This window comes from Sminthopsis crassicaudata, chromosome 5 (genome assembly GCF_048593235.1).
Source record: "Sminthopsis crassicaudata isolate SCR6 chromosome 5, ASM4859323v1, whole genome shotgun sequence".
Classification (NCBI taxonomy): domain Eukaryota; kingdom Metazoa; phylum Chordata; class Mammalia; order Dasyuromorphia; family Dasyuridae; genus Sminthopsis; species Sminthopsis crassicaudata.
Genome location: NC_133621.1, coordinates 271,785,478 through 271,812,202, shown reverse-complemented (window position 1 = coordinate 271,812,202; position 26,725 = coordinate 271,785,478). Strand labels below are relative to the sequence as shown.

The following is a 26,725-nucleotide window of genomic DNA, read 5'->3' as shown; positions in this document are numbered from 1 at the left end:
TTAACGAGATCTACTTCTGCTTTTGCTTGATCTGAGATAAGGATAGCTACCCCTGCTTTTTTGGTTTACCTGAAGCATAATAGGCTCTGTTCCAACCTTTTACCTTTACTCTGTATGTATCTCCCTGCTTTAAGTGTGTTTCCTGTAGACAACATATGTGTAGGGTTCTGCTTTTTGATCCAATCTGCTATCCGTCTCCATTTGATGGGATCGTTCATCCCATTTACATTTACAGTTAAAATTACTAATTCTGTATTTCCTGCCATCATATTATATCCAGATTATGCTTTTTCCCTTGACCCCCCTGGTCCCCCTCCCTGATATTTAATTTACAGTCCCCCCTTGTGACGCGCAACCCTCCCTTTTTTTTTTAGTATCCCTCCCCCCTCCCTCCAAGTCCCTTCACTTATTCTCCTTTTCCTTTTCCCTTTTCCTCTTCCCCCCTTTTAATGAGGTGAGAGAAAATTCTCTGAAAAACAAATATGTTAATTATTTACTCTTTGAGCCTCTCCTGATGAGAGTAAGATTCACACAATGATTCTCCCCCTTTCTAAGTTCCCTCAGATATGGTGTATTTTCTATGCCTCTTCCTGGGATGTAGTTTCCCTCTTTTTTATCATTCCTTCCCCTTTTTCTGAACTGACCTCCTTCCCTTTACTACACCCCCCTTTTTTTTCTTTTATATCAGTAAAATCAAATTATCCTTGAGTACTTTTTATATACCCACAACAGAGTTACAGTTCTCAAGGGTTCTGTGTACCTTTTTCTGTTTCTCTTCAGTCTTGTGGATGTAGATCAAATTTTTTGTTTAAATCTGGTTTTTTTCTTAGAAACATAGAAGTCCTCTGTTTCATTGAATGACCATCTTCTTCCATGGAAAAAGATGCTAAACTTAGCTGGGTAGTTCATTCTTGGTTGCAGTCCTTGATCTTTTGCCTTACAGAATATCAGGTTCCAGGCCCTTCTATCTTTTAATGTGGAGGCAGCCAGATCTTGGGTGACCCTTATTGTGGCACCTTGGTATTTAAATTGTTTTTTTTTTCTAGCTCCTTGCAAGATTTTCTCCTTTGTGTGGTAATTCTGCAGCTTAGCCACAATATTCCGTGGTGTTCTTTTTTTAGGGTCTATTTCAGAAGGAGTTCGATGAATTCTTTCCACATCTACTTTCCCCTCTGTTTCTATTATCTCTGGACAGTTCTCTTTGATAATTTCCTGTAAAATAGAATCTAGGCTCTTTTTTTGGTCATAGTTTTCTGGAAGTCCAATGATCCGCAGATTATCTCTCCTAGATCTATTTTCCAGGTCTATAGATTTTCCCAGTAAGTATTTGACGTTGTTCTCCATCTTCTCATTTTTTTTTGTTTTTTTTGACTGATTTTTGGGTTCTCTGTGAATCATTCATTTCTATTTGTTCCATCCTGACTTTTAAGGAGTTATTTTCTTCTTTCACAGTTTTTAGTTCTTTTTGTAAATGCCCAATTTCGTTTTTAAATGAATTATTTTGCTCTATTGAATTTTTTCCATTTCCCTAATTTTTTTTTGAGAATTATTTTCTTTTTCCAATTCAGAAATTCTATTTTCTTGAGACTTTTTATCTTTTCCAATTCAGAAATCCTACTTTCCTGTGTTTTTTTAACCTTTTCTAATTCATAAATTTTGTTTCCCTGCATCTCCTGTGAATTCTTTATTTTTCCCAACTCCAATTTCAGGACGTTGTTATTCTCTATATAGCTTCCCTTTCCTTTCCCCATTTTCTTCAAACTCCCTTAATTTTTTAAAAGTGTCTTCCAGGAGAGAGTTATGTGATGGGGGGCAGGAATCGTTCCCCTTTAGGTTGTTATCTGCTGTCTCTCTGCTGTTAACTTCCTCGGGGTTGGATACCCGCTCTTTGTCTGTGTAGAAGGAATCTATGTTTTTTTTGGCTTTTTAGCTCATATTTAAAAAATCTTTTGTGGTCTGTCCCTGGGGTAGGAAATTATTTATTTACTTCTTTACCAGCTTCCTCCCAGACCGGATGGATGCAGTGGCTCCTGCGCCTGAGCTAAGATAGAGCTCTGGGAGAGAGTTCCCCACCCCTGTCACTGGAAGTGCCTCAGAGGTGATTAGCACTGCTGTGCCCCGAGGGCACTGTGTTTTAGCGGCTTCCCTGAGGTTGAGACTGAATAGTAAAGGCAGCACAAAGCCCAGCCTATGCATCCCGGTGGGGCGTGGATGTCTGCAGCAGGTGACATGAAAAGCCCCTGTGCTCAAACTGGAAATGTCTGCTAGAAACCTCGGTCCCTAGTTCAAAGGTTCCGCTTCTCTGGGACTTCCTGGAGCTGAGTTCCACTCCCTCCAGCTAAGCTAGGCAGTGTGTGTTGCCTTGGGCCGTATCCACCCACTTGTCAATCTCTTAACTATTCTCAGGTGGTAGCTGAGGCCACACCCCCTGGTGCTGAGATCTGCTGAGTCACCTCCAGGATCCTATCTGAGTTTTTAAGGTATTTTAGCTTTCTCTTCTGAACTGCTAAATAATTAGCAGAGAAGAGCTAATAGCCTGTGCCAGATTCCTTTATCTCAGTGGCTTCTCTGATCCCAGAGCCCTTCCCAGCGTGCTTGGCAGAGTATGCTAGCACCCAGCCGTCTGTGCTGGCCTCTCTTCTTCCTCCCCTGGGAACTGACCTTTTCTGTTGAAACTCCAGATTCTCTTCAGCTGGTAAGTCATGCTTCCAGTCCTTGTGGTATCTATCAGTCCTGGGCTTATTCTGAGGCTTAATTTATCTAATTGGTTGTGAGGGAGTGAGGACGTTCACAGAGTCGTGTGTTTCTTCTCCACCATCTTGGCCCAGCCCCCCTGGTTCAAGTCTTGAGAAATGCCAGCATCTAACTTTCTAAAGGAAAAGTTAAGAGAATTGCAAGAAGAAATAGACAGTAAAACTATAATAGTGGGAGATCTCAACCTTGCACTCTCAGATTTAGACAAATCAAACCACAAAACAAACAAGAAAGAAATTAAAAAAGTAAATAGAACATTAGAAAAACTGGGTATGATAGACCTTTGGAGAAAACTGAATGGCAATAGAAAGGAATATACCTTCTTCTCAGCAGTTCATGGATCCTATACAAAAATAGACCATATATTAGGACATAAAAATCTCAAAATTAAATGTAGGAAGGCAGAAATAATAAATGCCTTCTTCTCAGATCACAATGCAATAAAAACTACATTCAGTAAAAAGTTAGTGGTAAATAGACCAAAAAGTAATTGGAAAATGAACAATCTCATCTTAAAGAATGACTGGGTGAAACAGCAAATTATAGAAACAATTAATAATTTCCCCCAATATAATGACAATGATGAGACATCATACCAAAATCTGTGGGATGCAGATAAAGCAGTAATAACGGGAAATTTTATGTCTTTAGAGGTTTATTTGAAGAAAATAGAGAAAGAAGATTAACGAATTGAGCTACAGCTAAAAACTGCAGGTGTTTGCTTATCTTCAATGAATTTACATTCTCTTACTGTTGCCTCCTATCCTCTCTTTTTCATTTGCATTAAGAGTGTGTCACTGGCTAGTCTTCTTTATTTCTGGAGTAGATGTTTTAGGCTCTGGGTAGGTTTCCACATTAGTATACAAGTCTGGGCTCCCCCAGACTTTTCCAATGGGAGAAAAGTTCAGAAGGGGTGGAGGCTTCTGCATTAGGATCCATATACTACTGCATTTGCAGCTTGTTCTTGGCAGGACTTGCCTTTTCTCATGAGATTAAATAAATCCTTGTAGTTTTTGACCTTGAAAGGCTCTGATTTTCATCTTGGTAAGAGTCACTGTCCCATATAGTTTCCATCTCTCCTCTTCTCTCCATGAAAACTATTCCATTGGTACCAGCTCACAACTGCTGCTGTACTTGCAATCACCTTGGCATAAGCATTTGTTTTTATTTTGTTCACAGATAATTGTGCACTCAATATAGTCTGTGAAGCTGAAATGCAGCCAAGTGTGGATCAATTCTCTGCTGGGTCTGATAACTTCTGGCCTAACAATTAACAAGAAGAAAACATAGTTGCTCCATCAGCCAGCATCACACCATCCATATGGAGAAACATCGTTCCAGCAAATGGAGAAGCTTTGAATGCTATGGATAAATTCTCTTATCTTGCCATTATGAGGTTGACACACTCTTTGCCAGGGCTAGCTCAGTGTTTGGGAAAGCTTGGGAGATGAGCTGTGATGATGAGTACTGAATAGCAAATTGAAGGGCTACAGAGCTGTTACACTTGCCTCGTTGCTCTATGTCTGTGAAACTTGGACAATATACCAGCACCATGCCAGGAAATGGAATCACTTGCATGTGAATTGTCTTAGAAATATGCTGAAGCTCCCATTAAGTAGGACAAAATATCAGACACTGATATTTACTTTCTCAAAGTAAACTACCAAACACCCAAACTTCTGCAGAGAGTGTAGCTCTGTGGAGCCAAGATCACATTATTTTGAATGCCTTACAGACACTTGCCAAAAAGACTATTTTATGGAAAACTCATACAGAGTAAGCACTCACAAGGTGGTCAGAAAAAGCAAAACAGAGACACACTCAAGATTTCTCCTAAAAACTTTAGATTTAATTGCATGACAAAGGAGATATTTGCATAGCATCATCCAGCACTGGATGTGTGCTCTATGAGCAAAATAGGATTGCATTAGCTCAAAAGAAGCAGAAGATGAACACAATTAGAGAAACCACCCCAAATGTTCATAAGGACTATTTGGGTCTAACCCTTTGTCACAGGATTCCATGGTCATATTGGTCTGATGAGCTACAGTTGAACATGCTAACTTGACATGAAGACAGTAATGTCATTTTGGTCCTCTTTGAAAACGAAGTACAATACCCATTATCTCTATCACTTTAAAATATTCTCAAGGTCAGTGCTAGAGAAAACAAATACCAAAGAAAGTCAAAGGAAATCTAGAGGACCAACCAGAAATCTAGCCAATGGAGCCTGTGCTTGACTCTATATGGTAAGCCTCCCATCAAATTCACAAGAATTCTCTATGGAGCATCCCTCCAATAATTATCCTCATCATCATCATCATCATCATCATCATCATCATCATCACCATCATCATCATCATGATTAACATTTACATAGTGCTTATTACATGTCAGGTCTTGTGCTAAGCACTTTGTGAATGATATCTGATTTGATCCTCATAGCAATGCTTGGGATGTGGTTGCTATTATTCTTCCCATTTTACAGATAAGGAAACTGAGGCAAGCAGAAGGTAAATGTCTTGTCCAGGATCATATATGTAGTAAGTATTGGAGGTTGCTCTCACTCCCTGTCTTGCACTCAATGCACTGAGTCCTATAAATACAAAGGGCTTCAAAAGTATGCTGAAGTTCTCACATCAAGTGCAATGTTTAGCTACATGCCTCTTGGCAAAAGCCACAAAGTACCTCAACCTCCATTAACTTTTGTTTTTAACCTACCTTCATTCTTTACCCAAGGTTGAATTTTGGGAGAAGCCTGACATTCAAACAGCAGAAAAAAGCAATGAAATTGGAAACAGTTAGAAAATTTATTGTTTCCTCCCGGCCACCCCTTCTCCTCACTGCCACCCTGCTTCAGAGGTAAAATGGCTATTTACATCAGTTTTGTTTTGGGAATCTAGGTCTTCTCTAATGGAAAGAAATTAAAAATGCTATCCCATGACTTAGGTAATAGGAACAATGTATTTTCTTTCCATATAGAAAACAATGATGAGCATAGGGGAATTAAAGTGTGCATTTAAAGAACACTTTGAATACGACTTGTAATTCCATTCGTAACCAAGTTGTAAGTGGAGTTATTTTCCAGGTGGCTTCATGCAAGTCTTCATCCATAATTCAGTTTGAAAATTGTTCAAATTAACAAGGATCAATCAAATATTGTGTGTATGTGTGTGTGTGTGTTTCTTTTTCCAGTGGCTCCTCTTTCTCAAATGTCAATTCTTCCTTTTGTTCTAGCCTGCTGCTACCACTACAATTGACCATCAGTAAACACAGCAGCCACAGATTTAGTGGCCTTCTAGGGCCTCATGACCTTCTGAAATGTACAAGATGATCTGGGCTCATCCATCTTAAGGTTTTGACTCAGTGACCTAGTGACTTTGGAAAAGATAAATTTTCCACAGTTTCCTCACTCTACTTTCCCATGAATCTTTTTGAAGAGGCCTCATGTTCAGAAACCATATGGAAAAAAGAACATTTGTTTAGAGGGACAGGGTATTGAACCTCTCTATTGGTTCTTCAGCTACTACTGTGGATATAGAGATAACTCTTAATTAGTTCAAATAATGACTTCTCTAAAATTGGCCCACTTAATCACACTATTTGAAGTTAAACTTATTGGTATTGGTATTAATCCAATCCAATCACTTAGTGCAAATTCAACTGATGTATGTGACCAATTCACAAGATTCAGTATTTGCATTAATTGGAACCAAACTTTGCTCTGTCTGGAGAAACAATGGGAAGATTTTACATATATAGACTCAATCAAATGAAGGCATAATCTACATAATCTTTCATAATCTTCTCAGAAACAGCTGGAGAGAAGGGCACACAATGCAAATGTGTGCCATAAGTAGGAAATTCAAGGAGAAACTTCAAAAGAATGGCTTTGTTAAATCTGTCATAAATAGAACTGGGTTCGAATCTTGTCCTTTTCATTTATCAACTGTGTCCCTAGCCAGAAATGATAACAGTACTTAAACTATTTTAAGTACAACTATTTCTTATAAATGTTCATCAAAAATAGAGAGAAATAAAGTGCTGTATGAATCATAAAATATTAGGTATGTGGGAGTTATTAGGATTACCAATAAGTGTAAGAGGAATTATTGTCCATTTTCATCTAGTTTATGTTCATCTGTATTTATAAAAAATTCAAGAAAATGCTTTTCACCTTCCACAAATTTCATATTAGATTACAGCCAAGTATCTGTAAGTCATTAAATGTTAATGATTTGCCTCTTTGAGTATTAACAAATTAGATTTACTTGTTTATTCTTCATATACATTGGTCTTTTCCCCAATAAGAAGTATATATATATTTTCAAATAATTTTTAATCCATGAGCAATTTTCTGTTTATAACCCATACGCACTAAAATACATATAGGATGATGGAGTCTGTTACTTGCTCAATGGGGCTTTGAACTAGCCAAACCATTGTCCAGATCTTTTCAAAACATATCAGTGCTAAATGTTAGAAAATATTATAGAACATCATATGCAATTTAGAGACATTATTGGCAGATTACCGAGTAGAATCTGATTTTACAGAAGAAACCGACGCTCAGAGAGGACGAGTTTTGCCTAATACAAAAGTAAGCAACAGAGCAGGTGCCGAGATTCGAATGGGAGACCAGGAGCTCACCCACCCTCGAGCGCCTCGAGCTCTGGATTCCTCGAGCTGAGAGTTAAGGGACCCAGCACCCGAGCACTCACCAGTGCGTGACTTGACTATCGCATCCCCGTGAGCGAGGAGCCGGGCTGTTCAGGTCCCCTCTTGTGGTTGCCAGGGTTGCTCTCTAGAGGCAAATCTGTTCTAACTGCTGCGGCCTCAGCGGTCTCTAAACTTCTGTCCTCGGGTTATTTCTCCCTTTTCTTTCCCCTTTAATTCCCATTTTAATTCCCCCTTCAAATTCCCCTTTAATCCCCCCTCGGAGCAGGCTGAGGGGCCGGGAGAGAACTCCCCCGTGGGTTCTCCCTCCCCGCCCTGAAGCCTGCTTCCAGCATGAAGATGATGTTTGATTTCGGCAAGAAAGAGCAATTCCCACCTGGCCCCTCCATCAAGCTGCCGATTTTCTTTGGGGTCCAAACGTCCAGCTACGTCCCAGGATACGTGATCCAGAGCAAGGACCTTCGGAAGATCCACAAAGCTGCCTTGTTAGGGGATGTGGCCACAGTGCAGCATCTGTTGCTGTTCGGAAAAAAACAATGTAAATGATCCGGATAGAGAGAAACGGTAAGAGCAAAGGTTGGGGGAGGGGGGAGGAGAAGATCCCACCCGAGGAACCTAAGATATGCCCCCCATCCCTCCACTTGAGTCCGTGCCACCCCCCCCCCCAATTAACCCCCTGGAAATCAAACCTCCTCAGCACTTTGCTTCTCTAGAGATTGGATAGCAAGTCCCAGAAGCTGGGCCACCTCCTCCCTCCGGCCTGTCCATGTTTAATGAATTGGAAACTCCTTCCTTTGCCTTTAGCCAGGGTCCAACTGGCATATTTTTAATCATAGTAACATGGGAAAAAATACTAATCTTTTCTGCTGAAATGTTGACAGGTCCAAAACGACTGTGACTGTCCATAAGGATATGTGAGGGATTTTCTTGGCAAAGCTACTGGAATGGTTTGCCATTTCCTTCTTGCAGCTCATTTTGACAGATGAGGACATTGAGGCAATCAGAGTTAAACAACCTGCCCAGGATCACGCAACTGTAAGTATTTGACATCAGATTTGAACTCAGGAAGATGTCTTCCTGACTCCAAACCCAGAACTCTTATTCATTGTGCCACTTAAATGCCCCAAGATGGATGCAATATGTGAAGAGTAAAAATTTCAAGGCAGAAAACTGCTGCTTTTATTAAGATCTATTCTGTATATCAGGCACAAGGCTCACAGCAACAGATACAAAGGAATGGGGGAGCATGGATTGCCCCTCCATTCTAGGAGGTCAGTCAGGTAAGGGAGCTAATCAAAAAGGCAGCCTCTGAAGCAGAGGAAAGGATGTTTGGGAACCAGGAGACAGAGTAGTATTAAAAAACTAGAGAGGAGGGAATATCACAAAACCTAGGGAGAAGGGAATATCAAGGAGAAAAAGGCTACAGTTTGAAAGGCTTCAGAGAGGCAAAAAGAGAATTGAGAAAAGACGATTAGATTTGGCAATTAAGAGATCCATTAACATGTGAAGAATTTAGAAGAAAGCGTGAGTGTTAAAAGAAAATGAGAGGAGAGGAAATGGAGACACCTCTCTCATGGCATTTAGCTACAAAAGACAGGAGAGATGTGGAATGATAGTAGGGATGGATAGATCAAAGGCAATTTCTTTGAGGATTGGGGGAGAAGACAAGGGCATGTTTGTAGGCAAGCAGGGAAATAGGATATAGTGAAAGAGTGAGATAAGTGAGAAGAGGAATAATTCATTGGCGAGGAAAGGGCTACCTCTTCAAATGAGATAGGTGAAGGAAAAATATTCATAGGAGGCATTTCCAGATGAATTAGGTGAGGAGGGCAAAAGGGGGAGATTTCGGGGAATGACCTGTTTTGTTTTGTTTTTCCCCAGTAAATATAAGCCAAGATTTTTAGCTGAAAAGATGCAGCAGAGTGTGTGTGTACTATGAAAGGTTTGAGATGAAAAGGTTTGGAAGAGCTATTGTGGTAAATGGCATAATGAATTAATTAGGGAAGTATAATATGAAAGGATTGCCTTGGAGAACCCAATTGAGCTCATGGGACAAATTTTCAGTGGCCCTAGTAAGCACAGGTGCATGATTTTTTTTCCAGCCTTATTTGACATCTTCATAGAAAGATCGAGGCCTAGAAGAACATTGTTGGCAATATAATACATGAGCAATAGATTTAAAGGAAGACAAGGGAGAGTTGAACAGCCATATTGAATGGTTCACTAAGGAGTCAAGATAAAGAAAGGAGAAGAGTATAGCTAATGCAGGGGTGATGGCCTTGGATTAGAAATCATGGTCTGGCTGAAAAACAGAATTCAAGTTTGCAAAGCAAAGGAAGACATGGTCTGACAATAGATTGTGATCAGATAAAAGAAACAGGATTTGAAAGGACAGCAGTGCTGCATTTGTGGGTGGTCAAAGGTCTGTCTTTATCTGGCTGAGATAAGATGAAGTAGATCATATGAAATGCGGAAGTTGAGCAACTATGAAGTGAGTATGTTTGAGGGAGTGATAACCTGTATGCTGAAGAAATATAATGGCTTTAAGTTATGACTAATGTAAGGAGACTTTTTTCATGTGTAGTTTATAGAAACAGCTTTATTACTCTCTCAGCATACCTCATATAGCTTTCCAATGAAAAGTGTATGTTAGAGTGTCTCATGGGATGAGGACTGTTTAAGTAGTTTTACTGATAAAAAGGAATTCCCTTGACAGTATCTTTTCTGCAACTTTGAATTTAGAAAATTGTATTGGTCAGTGAGAGGTTAACTGATCTGCACAGGTCCTATATAGGAAGTGTATGTAAAATATAACACCTAGTAGGTCTTGCAAACTTCCAGGATAGTTTTCTGTCCACCATACTGTGCTACCACTCTTGATTTTATGAAACAATGTATGCAAGAGAATCTTTAACCACGAATCACAAAAATCATACATAGGGAAATTAAATTTCTTATGTATTTTTCAAAGGACTTTGTTGTTTATTAAATACTGAAAATTTGTGGAGTCCTTTCTAGAAACTTGATGGTTCAAAGTACATTATTCACTTGTCCAAATTGTATTTTATATTGCTTCTTAATTGGTAAAAATATGCAAGTAATTAAATGCATTCTTAGAAACAATAAAGTCTTGTCCTGATTTAAACTTATTTTTTCATGTCATTTCCAATATCAGTTATTCATTAGCTTGAAAAATTAAAAATGACAGGCTATATTTTGATTTTTTTTCTTAATATTTTCCCTTATCCTAAAAGCCAAGTATCCTAAAGGTACTGGCATGGTACTTGTGCATGCACAGCCGTACATCAGTGTGCCTGGCTTAACATTTACAAAGCCACAAGTAAGTGTGGATAAGTGAGAATATATCCATAGGCTAAAGCAACAGAGGTATTGGCTCCCTGAAATGACTGACTTAATAATTGGCTGACTATCCTTACTTATTTTCTTCTAATGGATATACTGATTTGTAGTTGAATTACTTTCAGAATATATTAATAGATAGATAAAATAATTATCATGCATACTTTTTTGATGTGGTTATTAAATTTTATTTAAATACAGTAATGTTCATGGAAATTATTATAAGTAACTCTTGGCTTAATATGTTTTTTTTTTCTAAAACTAAAGAAAAATGAACATCCTTTAGCCACACAGTATAACAATTCAAAGAAAATGTTAATCCCTTTTTCAAGGTTGAGATACTTTTAAATTTGTTCAATAGTGGTCAGAGAACCACTGCCAAATGAGCCTAAACAGAATGTCACTATTTAATTATCCACCAGTTTGAAGTTTTGACTATACTTAATCTGGAGACATCCTCAAAATGATGAACATTGAATTTCTAACCATCAGCTGCTTATGAATTCATTGAAAACTGACTCAGAGTCTTCCCTTTTCCCCTGTATTTCATGGTTATATTCTCCCCTGAAAATGCACAGCAATCAAATTGCCCTCCCATCACGGTGCCACTCAGCATGACTGTTTACCAAGCATCTTTCTTTTTCACCCTCTTTTCCTCTATTATGAGAATTTTTTTTCTGCTTTACTTCCTTTCTTTCACTACTCATTACTTAGTTTCCTACTTAAGCAATTTCACAAATATAAACACCTTTTTATAATTCCATTATCCTTTCTGCCAACTCCTTCCCTGGAATATCATTTTATCTTGTCTTCCTTTAATTTTGCTTATCCCTTTTCTGAGTAAAACAAGGAGTACATCTGGATTAAGAAAGTTAAAATTTGTAGTGTAAACTGAATGAATAATTTTTTTTTAAAAATTTCAATTTTTTAAAAGTCCCCTTCATATTCTCAATAATAAAAGGCTTCATCTCTCCCTTTTCTAAATAAGCTTGAAAATCATTAGCAGTTAACTTTTTAAGAGATGCAAATATCTTATGTGTTATTTTTTCTGTTTTGTTTGATTACTGATTTAAGAACTAGTTCGTACTATTGCTAAATACTAATTACTAGAAAGACCTGGATTTATATATACTTTCTAGTTATATGACCCTGAGCAAATTTGTTTATCAGCTTCTTCAGGGTCCTCAAGCATGAGGATGATAATAATACCTACTTCCCAAAGATCAAATGATAAAATATTTGAAAAATGCTGAACATAGTCTCTGGACCATAGTAGACACATAATACATGTTAGTTTTCCTTCTTATCAAGATACATCCAAGCATGTCACCATTGCAGCTGGGAGGATGGGGGAGGAAGAAATCTCTTCCCTTCTGATTACCTTAGACGCTCTGAGAGAAGGCCAGAAGGAAAAGGCAAAAAGGGAGTTCTGAAAAACAAGAAAAAATTAAAATATATCTATATGAAAATTTATATGAACATTCATTACTTCAGTAATGCATGATTTTGTTGTTATGGATATTTCCTCCACCAACACATAACACAACCTCTTTACAACTTGGTGTAGAAGGTCAGCTATGAGCAGAAGGTTTTCAATGAATAGAATGCTGGGCTTGGAGTCAGGAAGACTTATCTTTGTGGAGCTCAAGTCTGGTATCAGATACTAGCTGTGTGGCTCTGGACAAGACTCTCAATCTCGTTTGCTTCAGTTTCCTCATATGTAAAATGAGCTGGGAGAAGGAAATGGCAAACCATTCCAGTATCTTTAGCAAGAAAACTCAACATGAGGAGACATAAAGTCAAACAGGACTGAGATGACTAAACAACAAAGATGTACTTTGAAATATATCATCCATAAAAAATCCATCCTCCTTTGACCAATCTTTATGACCTGAGTTAGGTTGGTCTGCAGACAACAGACAAACCAGGCCCTTACTACAAACCCTTCCCACCATGGCAGAACTGCCAAAATGTTTACCCTGCTAGAATAGCCTGTGGCAACCTAGAGCCATTTCAACTCTACAATGGTGCATTTCAGTAAGTATTGGTAGAGAATGCACACATGTGTGCATGTGCTAGTATAAAGATCCAATGTGTAACTATGTAAGGGATTTTGATGAGGCAGCTGCTTCACTAAATATTTTGTAGTTGCGGATGGATATCTTAATGGAAAAAAATATAGACTTAACCACCAGGCATGGTGAAGTCCACCTATAATCCCAGTTACAGGGAGGCTGAGGCTAGCAGATCTCTTGAACTCATGAGGTGAAGCAGCCCAGGTCAGAACCTGAGCAAAGTTCCCCTGCTATTCTGTAGTGAAATCTACATCTATTTGCTAGATATATTTTTCCTGCTCTAGCGATTTTTTGTCCAACTATGAGAGTTAATGCATATTTTGTATTTATTTGGGTGACATTAGTGGCCATTTACTTTAGAAATGATTTACAATTTAGGCATAAGAATAATACATTATTAATTTAATTAAGTTAACAATGGCACAATATTGATTGCTGTAGTATATTATCAAACAATCACATTGCTCTCTCATTTCTATAGAACATCTCTTCATCTGGCCTGTGCTAATGGACATCCAGATGTTGTGTCTCTCTTAGTAGAGAGAAAATGTGAACTGGATTTGTTGGACAGAGACAGTCAAACACCTTTAATGAAGGTATGCATTAGTTAACCATGCTGTTCATTGAAAAGGAATTAGATTTCTGCCTTTAAGAAAATCAAAAATTAGTAACTTATATATATAACACTAATAATTTTTGAATATACTCAACTTTACATTATGTTATTATTTCTTTGCATATATTATACTGACAGGCAATACAGTGTGAGCAGGAGGAGTGTGCTACTATCTTGCTTGAACATGGTGCAAATCCTAATCTTAGGGATGGCAGTAACAATGCTCTTCACTATGTTGCCTTTTTTTCAGGGCATAGACATGGCAGCAAAACTGCTTCAATATAAAGCTGATATTGAAGCAAAAAACAAGGTAGAAACTAACAATCTTGTATAATAAAGTCGATTATCAGCTAAAAAAATCATAGTGTCCAATGCACATATTTTTTAATTGGAAGCATTTCTTTAGTGAAAATACTTTAAAATTATCCTGTAATCAAAGTTCATTAGTCTTTGAAATTTTCTAATGTAGGATGGAGGGGTGAAGAAGTCAGGGAGAGTACACATGACACTGGAAGAGATTTCATTCACAGTGGAATTCCTAAGAAGGAAATTCCCTCTATTGATTTAGCTCAGGGCTTGCTCTATGTTTTAATCTTAGAGTGTGGATTCAACTGAGATTCATTAACTTAAAAAAAAAAAAAACTACATTATGTTTATGCTTATTTCAATGTAATTGGTTTTGTTTGTTTTCTATGTATTTTAGGTATTTAAAAATATTATTTTGAAAAGGAGTGCATGACAAACAAAATGTTAAGAAATCCAATGTTAGGGAGAGTCCTGGAGTGCTGCTGGGTCACCCAGTCAGCATGTGTGTGTCAGCTGAAGGCCCTGAATCTAGGTCTCACTGACTTTGTTACTAGTTAGCTGACTATTCTATCACATCCATCTCTCCAGAATCTTCTCTGCTTGATATATTAGGTCTGCTCCCCAGAATGATAAACTAGTATTAGCAGATATTATCTACAATGCTTTTCTATATAGAACTTAGCAATGTCAATTTGTCATGAAGAAATGTCATGATTTTTTAGGAAAAACCTTTTGAAATTTGTTCCTACTGAGTCTTAACTACACAGAGACAGAATTTTCACAGGAAAAAATTAAATATATGTTTTCTTTATCCTAATGACTAAAAATTTCTTTTTCTAGTCTGAATGATTCCTGATTTTTTTCAGTAAAGTCTTAATTCTTAGTCATTGCCACTTGGGAGAGAAAAAAACAAAGAATATATTAGGAAGGTTGGTAAAAGAGGGAAAGTGCTAGGTAAATCGTTTTCTTCCAAGTTTAACTTGCTTAGGGCAATATTTTTTTAAAGTGTTTTATTTGCTGCTGCTGTTGGTGGTGTTACTGTTGAGTTTGTTTGCATCTGAGGAGAATGGGTAAAAATAACTAGTCAACTTCAAAGCCAGCCAGGATATAGCCTTTATCTTAATAGAGTTTTGAGGAAATAAGTTTGTCTGCATCTGGACAATAATATGGCAAGAAAGGAAATATACTCATCAAATAATAGGAATTGGTCTCTTACAAATTGTGAATACATATTAATAACTAGAAAGAATCCAAAAGATATCTAGTTTCATTCTATCATTTTACATGTAAGGAAACTTATGGTCCAGAGAGCTGAAATAATTTGCTTTCTGATCACATAGAAATTAACTAACAGAAATAAGATTTATGCTCTAGTCTTCTCTAATGTTTCATTGTGCCATGCTTTCTTACCACTTCATTAGCAAATTCACAAGATGTTTATAAAATGTCATAAGTTGAATTAAATTAAATATAAAGTGCTTACTTAATATAACAATATATTTATTGTGACTTTGCAGGAAGGATTAACACCACTTTTTTTTTTTTTTTTTTTTTTTTTTTTTTTTTTTTTTTTGCAATTAGAACAAAGAATTGTGAAATGGCACAATTTCTCCTAAAGAATGGAATAAATGTTAATGCCTTGGATGACTATAAAAAGTACAGTAATTAAAACTTTAAAAGAAAAAAAAGCAATAAAAACAATTTAAATCATGGAACACTTAGTGAACAACAGTAATTGAATCTGAACATCATTGAAAAGGGGTGAAAAATGTCAACACACATCAGGTATGAAAAGAAAAAAAAATCCCTATTTATGACTCTGCAAGAGAAAAAACAGTTCATGTGGGCATATTAACCATTGTGTATTGGTGATTACGATTTGCAGGTTTTTTTTTTTTTATTGATTTTGAATTAGTTAAGATTATCCCATAGAAGTTTTGAACTTTCATAATTCAGTTGATTCTCTTTATGAAATAATCTTAATAAGGATTGTAGCATGTATTTTCTGTTCCATGTTTCAATTTCCCTTAAGAATATGCACATTGATAAATGCAAATAAAGGAATGATATGATAAAATACTTATATGGATCCTTGAGCTTATCATGATGAATACTCTTGCCACTGATTCAGATATTAATCCTTCCATCCAATCTCAGCCCACAGGACTTTTGTCATAAAGGATCCAGGAAAACACATTGAATTGTTCCCTTGCTTCTTTCAATACTTGAGAACCAGTGCAAGCTTTCATTTGCAATACGAGATTAGCCTTCCTCTTTTTCTATTCATTTTTGTCTTTGCCATACTTTACTGCATCAAAGTCATCAAAATCACCTATGTATATTCACCATATATATGTCCATGGATTTTGGGGTTTCTCTACAATTTTGATTTGTAAGAGATCATGTGTTTCTGTTTTGGATTTTTAAAAATCTACTGTGGCCAAATATCACTCCTGAAAAATATTGGTGTTTATAAGCTTTTGTGGCAGTGTAATTATTAGAAAAGTGCTGTGTAGTTTCTCAAATGAGATCCTATTGGATCTTCTTTTCCCAATAATGCTGAGACCAGTTCATTATTGTTGTGCAATATCCATGCAAGCAATAATATCAATCGATCATGGATAAAAACTGCCAATTTTTTTTTTTTTTGTCAAAAGTGTTTTGTAATTGTATTCAGACAGTTCATGAATTTGTTTTGGCAGGAGACTTCCCGAATTTTTCTTTCTACCTCTTGCTTTTGAACTTTGTTGATCATATAAAGAAATGCAAATGTGGATTTATCTTCAACTTTACTAAAGTTGTTATTTTATATAGTGTGAAGTACAGGCTAGTTCCTTGTAGGGCCTTGGGGCCAACCAGAGTCAGGATAAATTAAAGTCCTTGGCTTTCAGGGGGAGAAGTGAAGGAGACAGACAACCTGCCATGAGGTTCCTGGACCAGCCTCTCTCTTCCTCTCCTGCTGCAAAGTGACACTGACCTCTGGCCTTCAAACCTCCAATCCTTGCTTATGATTATCTCAATACCAAACCCCAAGTATTCAATAGTGAGAAAAGCCATTTATGGAAACATATGCTAATAGAGTCATTGTCTCACATCAAATAGGTAATTAAGTGCTCTGTTTTCTGATTCAAGCATACCTTTTTAGAGTTTCAGCCCTCTACTACAATATAGTTTTAGTTGATTTAGGTTTCTCTAAGTATCCAATTATGCATAATCTTCAAAGAGTGATCATTTTGTTTCCTTATTGCCTGTTCTAATGTCTTCTATTTTTTTTATTGTTATAACATTTTTAGTACTATGTCAAAAATAGTGGTGACAATGGACATCCTGGCTTCACCTCTGATTTTACTGGGAAGTCTTTGAGATTATCTCCATTACAGCTATTGTTTGTTGGACTTCTGGCCAAGATGGTGGAAAGGAGGCACACAGATGCTTGAGCTCCATGTTTTCTCTCAAAATTTATTGCATGACAAGCCTCAGAATTAATATTTGATGGGGAAAAAAAAACACACAAATAATTGCCAACAGAAGACATCATTTAAATTTATCAGAAAAGGTCTCTGTTTGCTTAGGGGAGGGGACAAACAGACTGGGCTAAGCCTGAGGGCAAGTAGTGAGAGCGAGGCAGGCAGCTCACACTGCTCAGACCAGAGGGGGGATGGATGTGATCTCTGCTGTTTCAGTGGAATGACCTTTACCCCAGTGTGAATATTCTGTCTTGGCAGCAAGCCAGGATACACAGGGAAGGTGTGAACACAGGAGGTAAAGAATAAAACCCCTAGCATCTCTTGGGACCTGGCCACCTCCACCCCCACCTTGAGTGGCTCAACTTGTTCTTAGAGCCTCAGAGTCTCAGAGCCCAGATGCAGCACAGCCATTGCTGTCCTGTTAGTGCTTCGATGCTGTCTCCTGCAGTCTGTAGCGAGAGCCCAGTAACACCATCCAGCCCCATCCTCCCCCAAAAAAGCAGATCAGTTGTTTTCCTTATTAATGTGTTTTCTTTGATTCTGCTCTGACAAAATGAACAAAAAATTTAAAAGGGCTCTAATACTTGACAGCTTCGGTATGGATAGAAAGCAGACTTCAAACCCTAAGGAGACTAAAAGCAGACTGTCTCCAGAAGAATCCCCAAAAGGGGGATATGATCTGCTCTTCAATACACAAAACTCTCATAGAGGAAATCAAAAAGGCTCTCATAAGAGAGCTAGAAGAGAAATGGGAAAAGGAAAGGGAAGCTTGGCAAGAGAGTCTAGAGAAGTCATCCCACACATTTAAAGACAGAGTGGATACAGAAATCAAATCATTGAGAAACAAAATTAGTGAATTGGAAAAGGTAAACAACTCCAAGGAAAACAGGATTAATGTGTTGGAAAAAAGAAAATAAATCTCTAAAAAATAAAATTGATCAAATGGAAAAAAAATCCCCAGGACCAGATGGATTTACATGTGAATTCTACCAAACATTTAAAGAACAATTAGTCCCAATGCTATATAAACTATTTGAAAAAATAGGGAATGAAGGAATCCTACCAAACTCCTTTTATGACACAGACATGGTACTGATAACTAAACCAGGTAAATTGAAAACTGAGAAAGAAAATTATACACCAATTTCCTTAATGAATATTGATGCTAAAATCTTAAATAAGATATTAGCAAAAAAACTTCAGAAAATCATCTCCAGGATAATACACTATGATCAAGTAGGATTTATTCCAGGAATGCAGGGCTGGTTTAATATTAGGAAAATTATTAGTATAATTGACCGTATTAATAATCAAATTAATAAGAACCAAATGATCATCTCAATAGATGCAGAAAAAGCATTTGACAAAATCCAACATCCATTCCTACTAAAAACTCTTGAGAGTATAGGAATAAATGGATTATTCCTTAGAATAATCAGGAGCATATATTTAAGACCATCAGTAAACATAATATGCAATAGAAATAAACTGCAACCTGTCCAAGTAAGATCAGGAGTGAAACAAGATTGCCCACTATCACCATTACTATTCAATATAGTACTAGAAACGCTAGCCTCGCCAATAAGAGCCGAGAAAGAGATTCAAGGAATTAGAGTAGGAAATGAGGAAATCAAACTATCACTCTTTGCAGATGACATGATGGTATACTTAGAGAACCCCAAAGACTCTGCTAAAAAGCTATTAGAAATTCAGAATTTTACCAAAGTAGCAGGATACAAAATACATCCACATAAATCCTCAGCATTCTTATACATCACCAACAAAATGCAACAGCAAGAGATACAAAGAGAAATTCCATTCCCAACAAATGTTGAGAGTATAAAGTATTTGGGAATCCATCTACCAAAGAATAGTCAGGAATTATATGAGAAAAATTACAAAACACTTGCCACAAAAATAAAGTCAGATTTAAATAATTGGAAAGACATTCAGTGCTCTTGGAAAGGCCGAGCGAATATAATAAAGTTGACAATACTCCCCAAACTAATCTATTTATTTAGTGCTATACCAATCAGACTCCCAAGAAACTATTTTATTGACCTAGAAAAAATAACAACAAAATTCATATGGAAGAATAAAAAGTCGAGAATTGCAAGGGAACTAATGAAAAAAAAGTCAGAGGAAGGTGGTCTAAGTGTACCTGATCTAAAGCTATATTATATAGAAGCAGTCACCAAAACCATTTGGTACCGGCTAAGAAATAGACCGGTAGATCAGTGGAATAGATTAGATACAAAGGACAAAAAAGGGTACATCTATAGCAATCTTATCTTTGACAAACCCAAAGATACCAACATTAGGGACAAAAATTCATTATTCGGAAGAAACTGTTGGGAAAACTGGAAATTAGTATGGCAGAAATTAGATATGGACCCACACTTAACACCATATACCAAGATAAGATCAAAATGGGTCCATGATTTAGGCATAAAGAATGAGATCATAAATAGAATAGAGTAACAGAGAATAGTCTACCTATCAGACCTGTGGAGGAGGAAGGAATTTATGACTAGAGGAGAACTAGAGATCATTATTGATCACAAAATAGAAGATTTTGATTACATCAAACTAAAAAGTTTCTGTACAAACAATACTAATGCAAACAAGATTAGAAGGGAAGTAACAAATTGGGAAAATATTTTTAAAAGGAAAGGTTCTGACAAAGGTCTCATTTCCAAAATATATAGAGAACTGACCCTGATTTATAGGAAACCAAACCATTCTCCAATTGATAAATGGTCAAGGGATATGAACAGACAATTCTCAGATGATGAAATTGAAACTATTTCCACTCATATGAAAGAGTATTCCAAATCACTATTGATCAGAGAAATGCAAATTAAGACAACTCTGAGATACCACTACACAACTGTCAGATTGGCTAAAATGACAGGAACAAATAATGATGAATGTTGGAGGGGATGTGGGAAAACTGGGACACTGATACATTGTTGGTGGAGTTGTGAAAGAATCCAGCCATTCTGGAGAGCAATTTGGAACTATGCTCAAAAAGTTGTCAAACTGTGCATACCCTTTGACCCAGCATTGCTGTTATTGGGATTATATCCCAAAGAAATACTAAAGAGTGGAAAGGGACCTGTATGTGACAAAATGTTTTTGGCAGCTCTTTTTGTTGTAGCTAGAAACTGGAAGTTGAATGGATGTCCATCAATTGGAGAATGGTTGGGTAAATTGTGGTATATGAAGGTTATGGAATATTATTGCTCTGTAAGTAATGACCAGCAGGAGGAATATAGAGAGGCTTGGAGAGACTTAAATCAACTGTTGCTGAGTGAAATCAGCAGAACCAGAAGATTACTATACACTTCAACAACAATACTGTATGAGGATGTATTCTGATGGAATTGGAAATCTTCAACATGAAGAAGATCCAACTCACTTCCAGTTGATCAATGATGGACAGAAATAACTATACCCAGAGAAGGAACACTGGGAAGCAAATGTAAATTGTTAGCACTACTGTCTATCTACCCAGGTTACTTATACCTTCAGAAGCTAATAATTAATGTGCAACAAGAGAATGTTATTTACACACATATATTGTATCTAGGTTATATTGTAACACATGTAAAATGTATGGGATTACCTGCCATCGGGGGGAGGGAGTGGAAGAGGGGAGGGGATAATTTGGAAAAATGAATAAAAACTAAATAAATAAAATAGCTTTTTTATTTACAAAACATATGGAGGGGTAATTTTTTCACCATTGACCCTTGCAAAACTTTCTGTTCCAACTTTTCTTCTCCCTCCCCCCAACCTCTCCTCTAGATGGCAGGTAGTCCAATATATGTTAAACATGTTAAAATATATGTTAAATCCATTATATGTATACATATGTATATAGTTATCTTGTTGCAAAAGAAAAATCGAATCTAGAAAGAAAGAAAAAACTTGAGAAGGAAAACAAAACTGCAAGCAAACAATAACAGAAAGAGTGAATATGCTATATTGTGGTGTACACTCAGTTCCTCTCTCTGAGTGTAGCTGATTCTCTGCATTACTCAACAATTGGAACTGGTTTGAATCATATCATTGCTGAAGAGAATCACATCCATCATAGCTGATCATCATAAGATCTTCTTGTTAGCATGTATAATAATCTCCTGGTCCTATTTTTTCAGTTTGGTTACTTTTTGAGCATAGTTCCAAACTGCTATCCAGAATGGTTGGAAAATCTCTGATTAAGAGGCCAATGCATTGTCTCACCTCTTTCCTCTTCCCTCTGCCTCCAATTTTTCTCAATCCCAATCCACCACACCTGTGTCAACAAAGGCTGCCCTGCAACTCTTTCAGACTTTATGAGTCACAGCTGTGGAGGCTGTTGAACAATTGACTTGTTTCTTAACACTATTGCACTGATCAACTATTCTATTTCTTAGCCAATACCAAATAGTTTTGATGAAGCTTCTTTATAAGTAGTTGTAAATCTGGTACAATTTCATTTGATTTTTTTTTCCATTAGTTCCCTTGAAATTCTTGACCTTTTGTCTCCAGATGAATTTTCTTATTTTTTCTTGCTCAGTAAAATAGTTTTTGGGACTTTGATTGATAAAGCACTAAATAAACAGATTCATTTAGGTAGTATTGTCATCTTTATTATATTTGCTCGGACCATCCAAGAGTACTTAACATTTTTCCAATTGTTTAGATCTGACTTTATTTGTGTGGAAAGAGTTTTGTAATTTTGCTTATACAGTTCCTGACTTTCACTTGGCAGATAGATTCCCAAATATTTTATAGTATCAACAGTTATTTTAAATAGAATTTCTTTTTGTATCTCTTGCTATTGAATTTTGTTAGTGATGCATAAAAATTCTGAGGATTTCTGTATATTTATTTTGTATCCTGCAACTTTGCTAAAGTTTTGGATTATCTCTAATACCTTTTAGTAGATTCTTTGGGGTTCTCTAAATATACCACCATATCATCTGCAAAGAGTGATGATTGTGTTTCCTCATTACCTACTCTAATTCCATTACTCTCTTTTTCATCTCTTATTGCCGAAGCTAGCATTTCTAATGCAATATTGAATAGTAATGATGATAGTGGGCAACCTCATTCCAGTCCTGATCTTACTGGGAATGGTTCCAGTTTATCCCTATTACACACATGATGCTTATTGATAGTTTTAAATAGTTGCTACTGACTATTTTGAGGAAAAGTCTATTTATTTCTATACTCGCTAGTGCTTTTAATAGGAATGGATGTTGCATTTTATCAAATGTTTTTCTGTATCTATTGAAATGTTATGGTTTTTGTTAATTTTTTTATTGATACAGAAAATTATGCTAATAATTTTCCTTTTTTATTTTTTATCTCAACTATTTTTCCTCTTTTATTATAGCTAGTTATTTATAGATAAATACATGGGTAATTTTTCAGCAGTGATATTTGCAAAACCTTTTATTCCAAATTTTCCCCTCCTTCCCCAACCCCCTCGCCCAGATGGCAGGTGAACCAATACATGGAATATATATTAAAGTATATGTTAATATGTTAAATATATATGTTGTATATACACATATCCATACAGTTATTTTGCTGCACAAGAAGAATCAGACTTGGAAATAATGTTCAATTAACTTGTGAAAGAAATAAAAAATGGAGGTGGACAAAAAAAGAAGAATTAAGAATGCTATGTAGTGATTCACTCTCATTTCCCAGAGTTCTTTTCACTGGAAGTAACTGGTTCTAGTCATTACTGAATAATTGGAACTGATTTGGTTTATCTCATTGTTGAAGAGAGCCACATCCATCAAAATTGATCATCATATTTCAGAAAGGCCTAGAGAGACTTACATGAACTAATGCTGAGTGAAATGAGCAGAACCAAGAGATCATTATATACTTCAACAACAATACTATATGATAATCAATTCTGATGGATGTGGCCATCTTCAAAAATGAGATGAACAAATCCAATAGAGCAGTAATGAACTGAACCAGCTACACCCAGTGAAAGAACTCTGGGAGATGACTATGAACCACTACATAGAATTCCCAATCCTGATATTTTTGTCTGCCTGCATTTTGATTTCCTTCACAGGCTAATTGTACACTATTTCAAAGTCCAATTCTTTTTGTAAGCAAAACAACTGTTTGGACATGTATACATATATTGTATTTAATTTATGCTTTAACATATTTAACATGTATTGGTCAACCTGCCATCTGTGTTGGGGGGGAGGGGAAAAATTAGAACAAAAGTTTTGGCAATTGTCAGTGTTGTAAAATTACCTATGCATACATCTGGTAAATAAAAACTATTAAAAAAAAAGAAATAAAATAGATTAACAAAAAATGACTATCATATAATATTGTTGTTGAAGTATATAATGATCTCCTGGTACTTCTCATTTCACGCAGCTTTAGTTCATATAAGTCTCTCCAGGCCTTTCTGAAATCATCCTGCTGGTCATTTCTAACAGAATAATGATATTTTTTAAAATTCATATACCATAATTTATTCAGCCATTCTCCAATTGATGGGCATCCACTCAATTTTCAGTTTCTAGCCACTACAAAAAGGGCTGTTACAAATATTCTTGCAGATACAAGTCCCCTTCCCTTTTTTAAGATCTTTTTGGGATATAAGCCCAGTAGTAACACTGCTGGATCAAAGGGTATGCACAGTTGATAACTTTTTGAGCATAGTTCTAAATTGCTCTCCAGGATGGCTAGATGTATTCACAATTCCACTAACAATGTATCAGTGTCCCAGTTTTCCCTCATCCTCTCCAACATTCACCATCACCTTTCCCTGTCATCCTAGCCAATCTGACAGGTATGTAGTGGTATCTCAGAGTTGTTTTAATTTGCATTTCTCTGATAATGACTTGGAGCATCTTTTCATATGGCTACAATTAGTTTCAATTTCTTTGTCTATTTATATCCTTTGACCATTTATGAACTGGAGAATGGCTTGAATTCTTATAAATTAGAATCATTCTCTATATATTTTGGAAATGAGGCCTTTATCAGAATTTGTGACTGGAATAATGTTTTCCCAGTTTATTGCTTCCCTTCTAATCTTGTCTGCATTATTTTGCTTGTACAAAATATTTCAATTTGATATAATCAAAATTTTCTATTTTGTGATCAATAATGATCTCTAGCTCTTATTTGGTCATAAATGTCTTCCTCTTCCACACATCTGAGAGGTAAACTATACTATATTCTTCTAATTTATTTATAATCTCATTCTTTATGCTTAGGTCATGAATCCATTTTGACCTTATCTAGCTGTATGTTATTAAATATGGAGCAATGCCTAGTTTCTGCCATACTAATTTCCAATTTTCCCAGCAGTTTTTGTCAAACAGTGAGTTCTTATCCCAAAAGCAGAGGTCTTTGGGTTTGTCAAACACTAAATTATTAAAGTTATGGACTATTTTGTCCTTTCAATCTAACCTATTCCACTGATCAACTAGTCTATTTCTTAGCCAATACCAAAAAGTTTTGAGAACCTTTAACATTTCTGCCTTTCTGCATTTGATTTTGAGGTCTTTATGTCCTAATGTATGGTCAATTTTTGTATGGGTTCCATGAACTGCTGGAAAGAAAGTGTTCTCTTTTCTGTCTCCATTTAGTTTTCTCCAAAGATCTAAAATACCTAACTTTACTAGTATTGTATTTACCTCTTTAACTTCTTATTTATTTTGTGCTTTGTTTTATCTATTTCTGATAGTGCAAGGTTGAGATCTCTCACTGTTATAGTTTTGCTGTCTATTTCTTCTTACAGCTGTAACTTCTCTTTTAGGAATTTAGATGCTATTCTACTTAGTGCATATATGTTTAGTATTGATATTGCTTCATTATCTATGCTGCCCTTTAGCAAGATATAGTGCCCTTCCTTATCTCTTTTAATTAGATCAATTATTGATTTTTCTTGATCTGAGATCTGGATGGTTATCCCTGCTTTTTTGATTTCACCTGAAACATAACAGATTATTCTCCAGTCTTTTACCTTTACTCAATATGTATGGCCCTGTTTTAAATGTGTTTCCTGTCAACAACATATTGTAGGATTCTGACTTTTAATCCAGTCTACTATCTGCTTTTGCTTTATGGGAGAGTTCACCCCATTCACAATTATGGTTAAAACTACTAATTCTAAAGAATGAGATTATAAATAAATTAGAGGAACATAGGATAGTTTACCTCTCAGAGCTGTGGAAAAGGAATGAATTTATGTCCAAAGAAGAACTAGAAATCATTATTGATCACAAAATAGAAAACGTTGATTATATCAAATTGAAAAAGTGTTGTACAAACAAAACTAATGCAGATAAGATTAGAAGGGAAACAATAAACTGCAAAAAACATTTTTACAGTCAAAGGTTCAGATAAAGTCCTCATTTCTAAAATATAGAGAATTGACTCTAATATATAAGAAATCAAGCCAATCTTCAATTGATAAATGGTTAAAGGATATGAACAAACAATTCTCGGATAAAGACATTGAAACTATTTCTAGTCATATGAAAAGATGCTCCAAATCATTTTTAATCAGAGAAATGCAAATTAAGACAACTCTGAGAAATCATTACACACCTGTCAGATTGGCTAGAATGACAGGTAAAGGTAATGCAGAATGTTGGAAGGGATGTGGGAAAACAGGGACACTGATACATTGTTGGTGGATCCAGTCTTTCTGGAGTGCAATTTGGAACTATGCTCAAAAAATTATCAAACTGTGCATACCCTTTGACCCAGCAGTGTTGCTACTGGGTGTGTATCCCAAAGAAGTGAAAGGGACCTGTATGTGCAAGAATGTTTGTGGCAGCCCTCTTTGTGTAGCCAGAAACTGGAAACTACGTGGATGCCCATCAATTGGTGATTGGCTGAATAAATTGTGGTATATAAATGTTATGGAATATTATTGTTCTGTAAGAAATGACCAACAGGATGATTTCAGAGAGGCCTGGAGAGACTTACATGGACTGATGCTGAGTGAAATGAGCAGAACCGGGAAATCGGCGTATGCTTCAACAACAATACTATATGATGATCAATTCTGATGGATGTGGCCATTTTCAACAATGAGATGAAGCAAATCAGTTCCAATAGAGAAGTAATGTACTGAACCAGCTGCACCCAGCAAAGGAACTCTGGGAGATGATTATGAAGCAGTACATAGAATTTCCAATCCCTCTAATTTTGTCTGCCTGCAGTTTGGATTTCCTTTACAGGTTAATTGTACAATATTTCAAAGTCCGATTCTTTTTGTGCAGCAAAACAACTGTTTGGTCATGTATACATGTATTGTATTTAATTTATACTCTATCATATTTAACATGTATTGGTCAACCTGCCATCTGGGTACGGAGGAAGGAGGGGAAAAATTGGAACAAGAGGTTTGGCAATTGTCAATGTTGTAAAATTTACCCATGCATATATCTGGTAAATAAAAACTATTATTAAAAACA

The 26,725-nt window shown here is 36.2% G+C and overlaps 1 long non-coding RNA gene across 1 annotated transcript in view; it reads right to left on the bottom strand.

Moving 5' to 3' along the window:
• Positions 1 to 7,865: 7,865 nt before the first annotated feature.
• LOC141544660 (uncharacterized) overlaps positions 7,866 to 26,725 on the bottom strand; it is a 71,436-nt gene continuing 52,576 nt past the window's right edge. The window contains exons 2-3 of the long non-coding RNA XR_012482743.1: positions 12,173 to 12,220; positions 7,866 to 7,950 (exon numbers count right to left, since the gene is read on the bottom strand). This is a non-coding gene — a long non-coding RNA (uncharacterized LOC141544660). The remainder of the gene's footprint in view (positions 7,951 to 12,172; positions 12,221 to 26,725) is intronic.